The following is a 15093-nucleotide window of genomic DNA, read 5'->3' as shown; positions in this document are numbered from 1 at the left end:
AATTTGAGACTATTATTCTAAGTGAAGTAACTCAGGAATGGAAAACCAAACATCTATGTTCTCACTTATATATGCATCATCTATGAGGATGCAAATGCATAAGAATGACACATTGGATTTTGGGGACTTGGGGAAAAGGGTGGAGGGTGGCAAGGGGTACAAGGCTACATGTTGGGTACAGTGTACACTGCTCGGGTGATGGGTGCACCAAAATTTCAGAAGTTACCACTAAAAGACTTATTTATGTAACCAAACACCACCTGTTCCCCAAAAACCTATTGAAATAGAAAAATTAAAAATAAAACAAAGATTCCATCTTATTCTGTGGAGAAATTTACCTGTTTAGCATTACCTTAAGGGTTCCAATGGGTGCACAGTTCCAAGAGTGTAGAGGGACTCTTCTCAGTAGTGAGATTATGAACCTAAGATTCAAGGTTCTGAAGTTTTGCTGCATTATGGATGGCAAGTATAGTCTTTCTCTAATGTTCTTAGAAGATCCAGTCTTTGGGCTCTTGATTGTGAAGGGGTTAATTGTTTTCAGTCAGTGAACCATAGAAAGCTTTATTTATCTGGTAAAAATACACAGTGTCATAATAATTACTGTTATAATGATCAGCCCTCTTGCATAGGAAAGCTTTTATACAACCAGAAAACATGCACTATGAAGGACAATTGAATGAAATCCCTTTATAAATGTTTAAGTGGCTCACCAGGTAGCCGAATGTACCTGAAGTTTTAATTGTCTTCCCAGGAATATGGGTTTGACAAATCAAACATTGGTCATAAACTGTTTTACAATTTAGAAGTGACCACACCAATATATATTTCATATGGATCATTTTATCTTTTCTATAATGATTCATGGAATGTAGAACCTTTAATAACAAAAGCTTTAAGGACTCAGGAAAGACAAGGTGGATGTCATGGTTCTCAATGAGTCCATGCTTAACACTGGAATTATATCTTCTTGATTACCAGTTGTTTCTCCAACTTAGGTGCATAGTACTGATAACTAATGGGTTATCACAGGTAATTTGACTGAGACCACAAAGTTCATACAAATTCTATATCTAAACAATTTCAGTGTTGGCTGATTTAACTTGAAAATCTGGCAAAATGTTTTCTTGATATTCCATTAAATTTGATTCTACTTGGATTATCAATTTTATAAACCAGTCAGTCTTTTATTTAAAGTTCTGGGAATTTTTAAACAGTCCAAATGATATGAGTCTAAAGTTTCCAGAAATCTGTATTCAAGAGTGCTTTTCAGGGTCCTTTGCATCCTCTCACGAATTTCCTAAAAGACATCATATTGTAGGATGTTTGCTTGTGAAATTTTCAGAAACTACATCAGCGTTAAGCAATTTACTGTGGAAATGACTATAAATAGTCACAGCTAAAAATACAATTGACAAGGAAATTTGGTTATTTCTGAGGCCTACAGTAACTTAACCTAATAACCATGATTATTACATGATTGATAGCATATAGTCAGATATATTAGAACGGTAGAAATCTCACACAATTTTGGAACATATATTAATGACATTCACTAAAACATAATCCCAATAAGTTTAAACATCATTTCTTATTTTGACAATAATTTCCATGTGACTTAACATGTCAAATCATCTTGTAGTAGTGACGGGGTTTTATCATGTTGGCCAAAGTAGTCTCAAACTTCTGACCTCAAATAATCCACTCACCTGGGCCTCCTAAAGTGTTGAGATTTCAGGTATGAGTCACCGTGACTTGTGCCCCTGCTGTGCTTTTATTCCAATGTTCAATGTATGGAAAAATCAAATGTTACTCCTTTAAATAGCCAATATTGTCATTCACAGAATTATTTTTACAAGATTAATTTTTTTCAAACCTTCAACAACTGGCTCAAACATTTAGTTTTAGTCTATCTTACTTAAACAATCCTTTAATCCTCTAAACTAGACAAAAATTTACATTCCAGGGCCTTATTATAATCTTTCACTAAAAACGCATTTCACTTTCTTCACATATCTTGCATGTAAAACTGTTTTTTCAGTAGTCTTTATTGCATGTTACAATGTAAACTCTTAGCAATTTTTATTTGTGGAAAAAACCTGGTAAGTTATTTTAATTATGTACTAGATGTGGAGCCTAGGATATCAGACAGAAGTGCAGATAAAGTCTGACTCTTTCCAATACATTTAGGGGGCATGGGTAACTCCACATATCCCCAAGTCTTATCTAGAATCTAAAGGCTGCAAAGTAGATAAACCAAACTGTTTTCAAAAGTCAAAGAAGCAGTTTATGGCCTTAAAGCATTTAGCAAACCTAATATCTGACCTGTCTAATTAACATCAAATGTCATTATTTTACAAGTAATCCTTAAAACTCTTTATTTTCTAAAACTTAAAAAGTCACATGAAATAAAGTGTTACAGTTTGTATTTTTCTGACAAAATATTTAAGCACCTATTTTTCTTTAAGCCAATTAATCAGATCTCTTTCATATATAAACATTACATACATACCACATATAAATACATACAGAGGCAAACAAAAGAAGATCCAGTAGTTGTTAAGATTTTTTATTTGCCAGTAGTCATGTTTCTCTTCAAAGCATGCAGTTTCTGGGGCCTAATAAGCAAGCACAGCTGGAAGACAAAACAGATTTTCCAAAATTTATGGTCCCACGTTTATACTGAATCCTGGATCCCTAGAAGAGATATGGTACGGAACAAGACAGTGCAAATATTTTACCATGCATTTCATTTTAAAGCAACCCAGAGCTGATAAGCCCATTTTGTGAGTAGCCCATCCCCAATGGGAGTCTTATCTCTCATATGAGGGTGGGGACATTTTCTACTTTCTAGGTGACCAAGAGCATGCTTCTCTGATCCAAACATGCAAAGAGCAATGCATCTCCCCATAACTGCCATTAGCCATTCCTAAAATCGTGTTTCCTACCTAGTTATTACACACCAAAGCTTTCTAATAATGTGAAGTAATTTCTGATACCCCTCAAAACTGAAAGCTATCAGATAACACTCTGCAAAGCAGAACAGAGTCTTAGATTTTGAAAGGGATCAATCCTATTTCAATTCCTGGGATTTCATGAGGAAAAAAAGATTTTCCCCAAAATTGAGTGTGTGGTGCCTCCTCTGTTTTTCCCATGGAGTCTCAAGCTGTTAGAATTTATTTTATTTCCTCTCATCTGTGCATCAGGAGTGGCAAGAAGAAAAAATGGAGAAAAGCTATTCAGTTAACTGAAAAAAACAAAAACAAACAAAAAAAAACAAGATCTAAGAAGAGAATAAAATCATAAAGGCATTTTAAATGTATATGTAGCTTGGCTATCCACTTTTAATTAAGGTGACTTTTAGCCATAGCCCTCTTTTTAAAAAAAAGTCCTTTTAAATTTCTTATTACCCTACTTTAGCCAGGCCAAATGGCTGCTATTTCTAGCTTTTAAACTTTACCGAAACTAATCTCTCAGGTGAAACCAACAAACCTCAACTAAGGTTATGACTTAACCATGAGTGTATGAGGTATTCTCAAAGAGGTGGTTAGCAGATTTTATAAAACCTAAAGTATCCAAAGATAGCTCAGAGAAAGGAAGATTCAAGAAGGGAAGAGATAAGTTGTTCATGGAGGGGCTGAGAATCAACAAAGGGCCAAAGTTCCACGGATGGCTAACCAGAGAGAACTCATTCTCTAAGCCAGGAATTAAATCCTGGACCTGGGCTGTCACTGTGAAAAGACAAAGCCTTAGCCACTAAGCTACATCATTGACACTTTCCATTGCTCTTCCCAGAAGCAGTTTAGAGTAGTCAATTTTGAGCTTGCAAAGACTTTTAACTGCTTGAAATAATTTTTGGAGCTAACATGAACCTTAAACTTTCTATTCCTTGGATGGCAGAGACCAAGAGAAAGTACCACCACATGGTTTCAAAGTCAAGCTCCCAACTTAAAACCAGACAAGATGGAAGCTTCATCCAGTTTCTTTGTTTGTTAGTTTCAGGGAACTGCAGCAAAATTTTTTCCTGACTAGCTTGCTGGGCCATCTTAAATAGCAAGCTTATCTGGTCCTAAGCCCATGTTCTATACCTCTCTTCATGACAGAACAACATAGAAAGACAAATTCATAGCACAAAGTACACCAGATTTGCTACAGCTTAAGGCTAGCCTAATGAGTCCATTTTCTTATTAATTAAAACTTTGAAGAGATAGGGATTTTTACCATTCTCACAACTGGTTTGCAGAGAGAGAGAGAGAAGCATTGCCTGCAGCAGGGTGGGGAAGGTGAGGAGCTCAGGAAGGTCACAGAAAGACCCACCCATTGCAGCAATACTTAATCAAAAATTTAGATAGCTGCTTCTTGTTCACAAAGGGATCATTTACAGCAGTCTGATTTGCTCTCAAGTTTCCCCCTTTGAGGAGCAAAAGTTCCCCATGTTCCATGGCCCTGTACATGACTAATCCTGTCACCCATGGCCATCTGCAAGGAGTGCAAGGCAGATTTAATATTTTTTTAATCAGTCACTTAAACTTTTTATTTTCCTTTCATAAAGTTTTAAAATAAAAATACTAAAATCTTTTTAGAAGCTTCTGCATATCAATAGGCATCCCTAGATGAGACTAATTTGGGAGTGCTTATTTTCAAATGCACTTCAGTGCTGTGTTGTTAATTTGGAACGTTCCACTGTAAATGATCTTTAGTAAGATTTTGCCATTTCTGTAAGATTTTGCTCCTCCCAAGGCCTAACACTTATCCATGTATAAGCCAAAAGAAGCTCAATTCTTCACAAACTAAGGATCCCATTTTTAACCTAAAATATTGGCTTTCCTCTCAGGTTCTGTTCATCAACTTAGCCAGCAATTTTTTCCTACCTAAGCATGCATGAAAAATGAAACAAAAGGGTAGAACACAAAAATCCCTGCGAGTTTCCAAAAGCCAAAGTTTACACCCCCTGCAATATTACCATTTACTTCCAGTTTCTTTCTTACCCCGTCAGATGTAAGAGGCATCTAACTGGATCCAAGACAGTTATGGGATCTAATCTAATCTAATCAAGGACCCAGTTTAGTTTCTGTCATGAGTGCCAGACACAGTTTGGATCAGAAATTTGCTCAAAGACACTTGGAGAGCCTGAAACAAAAGTCCATGGAGTTTTGGAATCCAAGAGAGAACTTCAAGATCCCCAGCTGCTCTGAGAAAGCAATGGGCAAAACAGGCAGTTGAGTACATTGCTTGGTCACTCAGCACTCCCGGGGGTTGTTAGAAGCTCTACTTTGGATCTTACTTGTGATGCTATCTGTTAAAAGAAAAACTTCAGCCAAATTTAATTTAAAGGAGTTTAATTGAGCAATGAATGATTCATGAATTAGGCAGCCTCCTGAGCTAGAGCAGGCACTGGGATGCCAGCACAGACACATAGTGGAAGGTGACTTATGGACAGAAAAAGGAAAGTGACCTATGGTAAATGGAAGTAAGGTACAGAAATAGCTGAATTGGTTACATCCTGGAATTCGACTTATTTGAACATGGATTGAACAGTTGGCTACAGTTGATTGGCCAAAACTAGGTGATTGGCACAAATGTAGGCTATCCTCTGGGTTATACCTCTACTTGTTATGTTCATGATGTACAGAAAAACCTTTAGGCTGAAGTAAAAATATGTAAGGAGTCAGCTTTAGGCTAAACTTTATTTAACACATCTCAATCAAGCAATCAAAATAACAGAAATCAGAGTTCATGATTTATAATTATGTGCACATAATAAAATAAATTATTTTGAATATTGGCAGATGACATCATTGTATATTTGGATGAGACACTTTGTCTCAGCCCAATCATCTCCTTAAGCTGATAAAGCAACTTCAGCAAAGTCTCAGGATACAAAATCAATGTGTAAAAATCATGAGTATTCCTATATACCAATAACAGACAAACAGAGAGCCAAATCATGACTGAAATCCCATTCACAATTGCTACAAAGAGAGTAAAATACCTGGGAATACAAATAACAAGGAATGCAAAGGACCTCTTGAAGGAGAACTACAAACCACTGCTCAAGGAAATAAGAGAGGACACAAACAGATGGAAAAACATTCCATGCTCATGGTTAGGAAGAATCAATATTGTGAACATGGCCATACTGCCCAAATTTATAGATTCAACGCTATCCCCATCAAGCTACCATTGACTTTCTTCACAGAATTGGAAAAAATCACCTTAAATTTCATATGGAACCAAAAAAGAGCCCATATAGCAATGACAATCCTAAGAAAAAAACAAAAAAAAAAAACAAAAACAAAAACAAAAAAAGCTGGAGGCATCATGCTACCTGGATTTAAACTATACAACAAGCCCACAGTAATCAAAACAGCATGGTACTGGTACCAAAACAGAGACATAGACCAATGGAGCAGAACAGAGGCCTCAGAAAGAAAGCCACACATCTACAACCATCTGATCTTTGACAAATTTGACAAAAACACAATGGGGAAAGTATTCCCTATTTAATAAATGGTGTTGGGAAAACTGGCTAGCCATATGCAGAAAACTGAAACTGGATCTGTTCCTTACACCTTATACAAAAATTAACTCAAGATGGATTAAAGACTTAAACATAAGACCTAATACCAAAAAAAAAACCCCAGAAGAAAACCTAGGCAATGCCATTCAGGGTACAGGCATAGACAAGGACTTCATGACTAAAACACCAAAAGCAATGGCAACAAAAGCCAAAATAGACAAATGAGACCTAATTAAACTAAAGAACTTCTGCACAGTGAAAGAAATTATTATTAGAGTGAACTGGAAACCAACAGAATGGGAAAGACTTTTGCAATCTACCCATCTGACAAAGGGCTAATATCCAGAATCTACAGAGAACTTAAACAAATTTACAAGAATAAAAGTAAGTGAAGAATATGAACAGACACTTCTCAAAAGAAGACATTTATGCAGCCAACAAACATGAAAAAATCTCATCACCACTGGTCATTAGAGTAATGCAAATCAAAACCACATTGAGATATCATCTCATGCCAGTTAGTATGGCAATCACTAAAAAATCTGGAGACAACAGATGCTGGAGAGGATGTGGAGAAATAGGAACACTTTTACACTGTTGGTGGGAGTGTAAATTAGTTCAACCATTGTGGAAGACAGTGTGGTGATTCCTCAAGTATCTAGAATTAGAAATATCATTTGACCCAGCAATCCCATTACTGAGTATATACCCAAAGGATTATAAATCATTCTATCATAAAGACACATGCACACAGATGTTTATTGCATCATTGTTCACAATAGCAAAGACTTGGAACCAACTCAAATGCCCATCAATGATAGTCTGGATAAACAAAATGTGGCACATATACACCATGGAATACTATGCAGCCATAAAAAGGATGAGTTCATGTCCTTTGCAGGGACGTGGATGAAGCTAGGAACCATCATTCTCAGCAAACTGACACAGGAACAGAAAACCAAACACTACATGTTCTCACTCATAAGTGGAAATTGAACAATGAGAACACATGGACACAGGGAAGGGAACATCACAAACTGGGGCCTCTCAGGGGTGGGGGGCTAGGCGAGGCATAGCATTAGGAGAAATACCTTATGTAGGTGATGGGGAGTTGGGTGCAGGAAACCACCATGGCACATGTGTACCTATGTAACAAACCTGCACGTTCTCCACATGCACCCCAGAACTTAAAGTATAATGAAAAAAAAATTTTTTAAGAGTTTGCTTATCATAAGGCTTGTTTACCCAGGAGGTGAAAGGAAGGATAACAATCAAATGGTTGAAGATTTTAAAGCCAGGAAAATTTGCTTCTAGTTCTGTTGAATATACCTCAACACAGACACAAGTGAGTTTTTAAAAGAAGCTCATTTAGTTGCAAAGTAAAGACCCACTCAAGCTGGTTCAGATAAAGAGAAGCTTGTTGTGATAGGCAGGGAGAACAACATTATTTACAGACTCTCATTTATTTTAAGAATTACAGAAAGATGGTCTGATAGGAGACCTCTAAAGAAGGAATATGATTACAAATAAAAATTCAGGATCAAAATTGCTTAGAGCTCATTTTAGCCTTCATAATTCATTGGGAGTGTGATTTTAGGCAAATTATCTAAAGCCTCAGTATTTTTTTTTATTTTCAAAATGGTGATAATACTAATAACCTAGTAGAAACTTTTGTGAAAATTCAATAAGATCATATTACTAAATAATTTTCATGGTAGATTTAGTATCTGGTAAATGCTAACTGTCGTTATTAAAATTATGTATGTTTGTCTCTTGCAGCACCATTACAGAATGCCAAAATATTTTTATACTTCTAGTTTTAATCAACAATTTTAATTTATATTTATCATAGCTATTAGGGACAGCTCTTTATATTAAGATATGGCATTGTCTGCTGTAGCCTATAAATGACTCACCCTTGGGTGCAGTTAGTTAGTTGCAGTTAAGAGACCGGAATCACATGGTAGAAATTCGGCTGCCTAAATGTCAGAGGTATGTGAACCAGAGCCACTCTATCTCAAATAGGGACTGGGTAAAATCAGGTTAAGACCTACTGGGCTACATTCCTGGATAGTTAAGGCATTCTAAGTCACAGGATGAGACAGGAGGTCAGCACAAGTTACAGGTCATAAAGAGCATGCTGATAAAACATTGCAGTAAAGAAGCCGGCTAAAACCCACCAAAACCAAGATGGCCAGGAGAGTGACTTCTGGTCAACCTCTGTTACACTCCCACCAGCATCATGACAGTTTACAAATACCATGACAATGTCAGGAAGTTACCCTATATGATCTAAAAGGGGAGGTAGGAATAATTCACCACTTTTTAAACATATAATCAAAAAATAACCATAAAAATGGGCAACCATTAGCGCTCAGGGCCGCTCTTTCTATAGAGTAGCCATTCATTATTCTTTTACTTTCCTAATAAACTTGTTTTTACTTTACTATATGGACCCTCCCTGAATTCTTTGTTGCGGGAAATCCAAAAACCCTCTCTTGGATACTGGTTTGGGACCTCTTACCTTTAACATAAGCAACAAGGGCTTAAGACTGTGGGATTTCCATAAAAAGAAGTGATGGGAGCTACACAATGCGTGCACATAAACATAGAGTGTGGACTGATAGAAACTTGATCCTTAGAATGGTGGGAGGGTGAGATGTGGTTTAGGGGTGAAAAATCACTTAATGGATGCAATGTATATTATTTCAGTGATGGAGACACCAAAAACTCAGGCATCACCACTATTCAGTATACCCATGTAACAAAATTGCACTTGTACTTCATAAATCTATACAAATATAAAAAATGAGATGTGGACAAAGGAAGGAAATAATTGATGGCATTATCCAATACAATTGCTTTCTCTGTGATGGGAATGTATAATACATAATCTTCAATCGTTAAAAACAACAATAAAGAGGAAAATAGCTTGAGAACAATGGGTTAATAAAATACATAATCTTTTAAAGAAGCAGTGAATAGATGAAGGAGTTGCATGAAGCAGAGAGATTTTGCTATTTTTTTTCTTTTCCTTTTTCTTTTTTTTTTGAGACAGACTCTCGCTCTGTCGCCCAGGCTGAAGTGCAGTGGTGTGATCTCGGTTCACTGCAACCTCCACCTTCTGGGTTCCAGTGATTTTCCTGCCTCAGCCTCCTGAGTAGCTACGACTACAGGCATGTGCCACCATGCCTGGCTAATTTTTAAATTTTTTGGTAGAGACAGGGTTTCACCATATTGCCAGGCTGGTCTCGAACTCCTGACCTTGTGATCTACCCTCCTCAGCCTCTCAAAGTGCTGGGATTACAGGCATGAGCCACCACGCCTGTCCCTTTTTATAAAGGGTTGGTGAAACCCTGATGTTATATTGCTGAATGTCTTCAGTGCCAAATCAAATATTTGAATAAAGGCATTCCATTAATCATTTAATTCAACTCTAATTACTCACGAATAATTTCCTCTCCGTTTTTGTAGTTGTTATTCACCAGCAAGTGAATAGCTGACATTGAGTTGACTGGTAGGCAATATTATTGTTTTTATTATTATTATTATTATTATTTACAAAGTAACCAGTTACCTTTCTCAATTCTTGCTTCACTTTCATGGGTAGATAAAATTTGGACAGATTCTTACCTTCTCTTTGTATTGCGTTCCGCATTTCTGTATCTCACTGCTCATGAATAAGTGTCACTTAGTCACTGTTCCTAAGCTCTGTTTTTTTTTTCAGTGACACTTTTCCTTGCTTTAATATTTGTTGTCTTTTTCTGCTTTTGAAATGAGCTCTCAATTACAAAATACCAAACTACACTCAAAAGAGGGCATAGAAAAAGCCAGCCATTGGTGTAGCATGGAGAAGCCCACAAGGAAGGACAGATAGCAGCAGCAGGTGGCGAGAGGTGGGAGGTGACAAAGGCAGTGGTTACAAAGGTTCACAGGAAGCTAAAACTATCCAACAGGTTGTGCCCTAATGTTAGCACAGGTTAGACTAGTTAATACCTTGCTGGGTGGCCTCAGTGTGTTTGGGTTCAGATGCTACACAGCAATACAGTTTCTTCCAGTTAAGAGTTCTTGGCTTGCACCGATCACAGCATGATTGGAGGGTACTGGACCAGTCTTGTCAGTTTTTCAAAACGCTGTTGTAGACCTGATAGATGTATTGAGAGACTTCAGGAGCTCTACACTTCAGTGACAGTGTATAATTGGGGTTTCCAGGCTGGATACGTAGCTCGGCCAAAATCCAAATGCCATTAGTGAGCTTCAGGGATTGGTACAGCATATCCTGCCCTTCCACATTCCTCTTGGCAATAGTATAAACATTGTTGTTTTGAAACTTGCTGGAAACAGTGTCAGCATTAAAATGACATTCCTTAACCTGAAACTGAAGTTCATTTTCATTGGGAATATCCTTCGATGTTGCAAGAAAGACCTGGTGCTCCATTTTGCCATCTTCTACAAAAAGCACATTGAGTGGGATGAGCCAGCTGAAGTAGAAGACATCGAGATTGTTTTTCACAGCCCCCTGCAGGTTATTCAGAGGTTCCATCTTCATGACTGGGCCCACAGTGTTGAGAGGCAGGGAGACATCAATGCTCTGGTTTGGCATCAGTGGTGTATGGATGGCCAGAGGCGTGCTGGGGATGACACCAAAGCTATTCTTGTTAAACTGGATTGCAAAATCTGTCATATGCTGCAGAGCTTTATTGGTGGAGTTCATTTCCATATAGATGGAAATGAACCTTGGAGGTGAGTAAATGTTCCTGAAATCTCCAAGCCTTTAGCCTTTACTGCAGGTAGCCAGACAGCCTTAGGAGCCACATATCCACCAGGTGCCATGCCTATCCCTGTAGAGAATTCAAACAGGTCATTTGGTCCACTGCTGACGACAGCAGGTCCAGGTGAAGGAGCAAAGGTTGCAGGCACCGATGATGGGATAAAGGACTGTCCCACTGCCGGACTTCCTCCAATGCCCCCGCCAAGGTCACTGCCAAGCAGACTCTCTAGTCCTCCTCCTTGGAGATCCACTGCTCCCATTTGCATGGAAGATACCTGTGGCGCATTGACTGGGGAACTGAGGTCAAGGTTTAAAAGATCCCCCAGAAGATCACCTTGAGAGGGCTTAACCTGAGGCTGTTCCAGGTTCATTGCAGTGGTGGTGCCAACAGGGCTGTCACCTGCATCAGTGCTCCCATGATGAATTGGCAAGTGTTTACGATGGATTCCATGACTTCCTTCCACAAAAGCATTGGGAGGCTTATGATACACGGAGGCCAAAGAACCAATGTGGCAGATTAGCTCATCCAGCAGAGTTGGCTCAATAAGGTCTGTCTCCTCAGAGATCAGTGGCTTCTCAGACAAGACTATTTCTTTAGCTGTGACAGGGTCAGTTGAGAGAAGACACCGATAAATATAGCTCCGGTCACGAAGGTCAGAATTATCAGAATACCGTGTTGTCAAACTCAAGACCTACGGGACTAGCTCCTGTGTTTCTGATGGTTTCTTGAGAAACAGCTTCACTATGGCAGTAAGCAGAGTGAGCTGCACCTGGGTGCTTTCATCGTGAAAACCCTCCAGGAAGCTTTCTAGTAACTCATCTGCATTGTCAATTCTTTCAGCACATTCTCCCACAATCCAAATCGTAGCTGCTCGAGCATCTGGCTCATCTAGCGAGTCTAAGTTCCCACATAGAGTGGCAATGATACTTTCATACTTGTTGGGGTATTTGCGGAAGATGTCCCTGATGACAACAATCGCTTCTTGGACCACATAATTCACTTTGGTCTAGATTAGATCAAGCAACGTGCTTACGCAGCACTCTGCAGATTGCTCCACCTTGATGGCACACTGACCAATGGCCCGCACAGCTTTGCAAACAAAGTCAACATCTCCCTCTGTGGCATATTCCTTCAGTTCTGCCAGAACCTAAGCAATGTTGGCTTGAGATGCCAAACGAATCATGATGTCCAACTTCTCTAGTTTAACATAGATGGGATCATTGCACTTCACAAAGAAGGCTTTGATTTCCTGCTTCAAGGTTTCAGGTCTTATCTGGACAATTAGGTTGATGTTCCTCAGGGTGATGTACTGCACTTCTGGCTCCCCAGAAAGCAAAGTGACAAGTGGAGGGGCTAACTTCTTCAGCAGCATATTGTAGTAGTCAGAATCCTTAGGTAACAATTCTAGAAACTTCAAACCACTGAAAGCACCACTTCTGAGTTGGCATGTGATAGCCGGGGAGTTACCTGCTCACAGATACTCTGAGCCTCCCGATCATCTTTAGGTTTGTAATTAGGCAGTCCAGGATGAAAATCTGGCCCCATTCAGTGCACTCATTCAGGGCTGTTAGCAGCTTATTAATGTTCTGTGAGTTCAGATCGAGTAAGTTGCTGTTTTGGTGAGACTCACTAATTTCAGATAATGCTACTATAGCATTAGCCACCACCATTGGATTTGAATCTGCTATGAAATCCCGTAGAGAATCCAGAAATCCCTGATCTTCCACCATTTGGGCATTGATATCATGGAGTTTTGCCACACAGACTGCTGCTGTTTTCCAAACATATGGATCCTCATCCTTCAAGCACTTGCAGAGGGGCTCACAGAGATATTCTGTAATTTTGTCTACCCGGATGCACCCCATGGTTCTGACTGTCAAGGCTCGAATCAAAGGATCAGGATCTTCACAGTCCTTCACAAAGCTGTTTACAGCGATGATGGCCATGTCTGGCTGATTCAGCGTAGTTCATCAAGTAGTGATACACAAGCTTCTTTAGTTCCAGATTATCAGTCTGCATACAGTTCACTACATCTGGAAAGAGAGAGCTAACATCCTTCCCCACAGTCATAGCAGCAATCACTTTCTTCCCAGCCTCCTTTCTCTTTTCTTTCTTTTCATTGTTGAGTTCAGCTTTTAGTTCAAATATTTCTCTTTTTTTATTGGTTGTGAAATACTTGGGGTCAGTCATGACTTTGGATCTTTAATGAGCTCCGGAGGCGGAGGTGAAGGTGGGGGTAGGGGTGGCGGCGGCAGCCGGAGAGCACAGCCTGGGTGGTGGTGTAGTGGTTTCCTGCCTCTCATCTGTTTTTTTTTTTTTTTTTTTTTAAATCTTGCCCAAATTCCTATTTAAGGGGTCTAGGGATGCCCTACAAACCATAAATTATCATCAGATGGGTTTTATTTGACCCTATATATTGTGACTTACTTTCCAATCTGACTCTGACATAGCATTAGGAGACAAGGAAAGAAAATCAACATATTTCACGCCAAAATATATTTCCTTGCCATACCTTGAAATTGCCCTGCAAAGTCTCTTGTGGAAAAAATCCACATTCTATAGAGAATTCCCTTTCCTCTTTGTTTTCTTTCCTTTCTTTCCAGATCCAGGAGGTAATCAATTAAGAGCCAATCACCTTTTTAGGTCCAGTAGGAAACATTTTACAACCTGCTCTCTCTGAAGTCTGCTATCTGAGAGCTTCCTCTGCACAAAATACTTGGTCTCCACAATCCTTTACCTTAACCTAAATGTTTCCTTTCTATTGATTCCAGTTCTTCAATAAACTCAACCAATTGTCAACCAGAAAATGTTTAAATTTACCTATAGCCTAGAAGCCCCCACTTTCAGTTGTCCTGCCTTTCTGAACCAAACCAATGTATTTCTTAAATGTATTTGATTAATGTCTCATGCCTCCCTAAAATATATAAAACCAAGCTGTACCATGACCACGTTGGGCACAAGTTTTCAGGACTTCCTGAGGGCTGTGTGGGCCATGTTCACCCATATTTGGCTCAGAATAAATCTCTTCAAATATTTTACATAGTTTGACTGTTTTCATCAACAAATACACTAATGGCTGCCCATAGGGAGTCTAACCAGTGTTGAAAATTAAGTAAAATTGGTTAAATTGGGTATTTAAAGGAAATAGACAAAAAATCAAAACCAACCAGAGTTGAAAAACAATAATGCAAGTGTTATGTTTATAGTTTTAGCCTGGTAAATATAAGCAGTAGGTTATGTTGTTCCAAAGATATGGGATTATTGTCTGAAGAAAACGTTTAAGGAGGAATAAACAAAATAAAACTTACTTTTCAAAATATCTATCAGTCAGAGCAAAAGTAAGGAATGCTCCCTTTCCAATCTGCTCAGAATGCAAATATTACAGGAGGCAAAATACATCACAGATAGTGGTACTTCCAGTATGTCCCAGATAGTAAATACTGTGTATTTCTAATATTTTATTTTCTTTTTCTGGGACAGAGGGAAAGTTAAAAGGTGGCAGATGAAAAAAAAATAATGTTTCACAAATACAGTGAGTTTAGAATACGGATTCATAGTAAACATATACATTGGTGGCTTACAAAATCCACTGGCAGTTTTTCGAGTAAGGATAATAGAACAGAACATCAAGTAACCACAAATTGTTACCTGTGACAAACACAATACACAGGCATTAGCATCTTCAGATTATTGAACCAAAGATTTTGTATCCTATTTTTCACTGTTTTCTGTTTTATTAAATAATAGTTTACTCATTTTTTATATACTTTTATATTTTCAATTAGTTTGTATTTGCAAAGCAAT

General features: G+C 38.4%; 1 pseudogene; it reads right to left on the bottom strand.

Moving 5' to 3' along the window:
* Nucleotides 1-10583: 10583 nt before the first annotated feature.
* LOC110567556 (AP-1 complex subunit beta-1-like) lies at nt 10584-13488 on the bottom strand (annotated as a pseudogene).
* Nucleotides 13489-15093: the final 1605 nt, after the last annotated feature.

This window comes from Aotus nancymaae, unplaced genomic scaffold (assembly GCF_030222135.1).
Source record: "Aotus nancymaae isolate 86718 unplaced genomic scaffold, 86718_ANA_hifiasm-v0.15.2.pri h1tg000004l, whole genome shotgun sequence".
Lineage (NCBI taxonomy): Eukaryota > Metazoa > Chordata > Mammalia > Primates > Aotidae > Aotus > Aotus nancymaae.
This window is presented reverse-complemented; position numbering and strand designations above follow the sequence as displayed.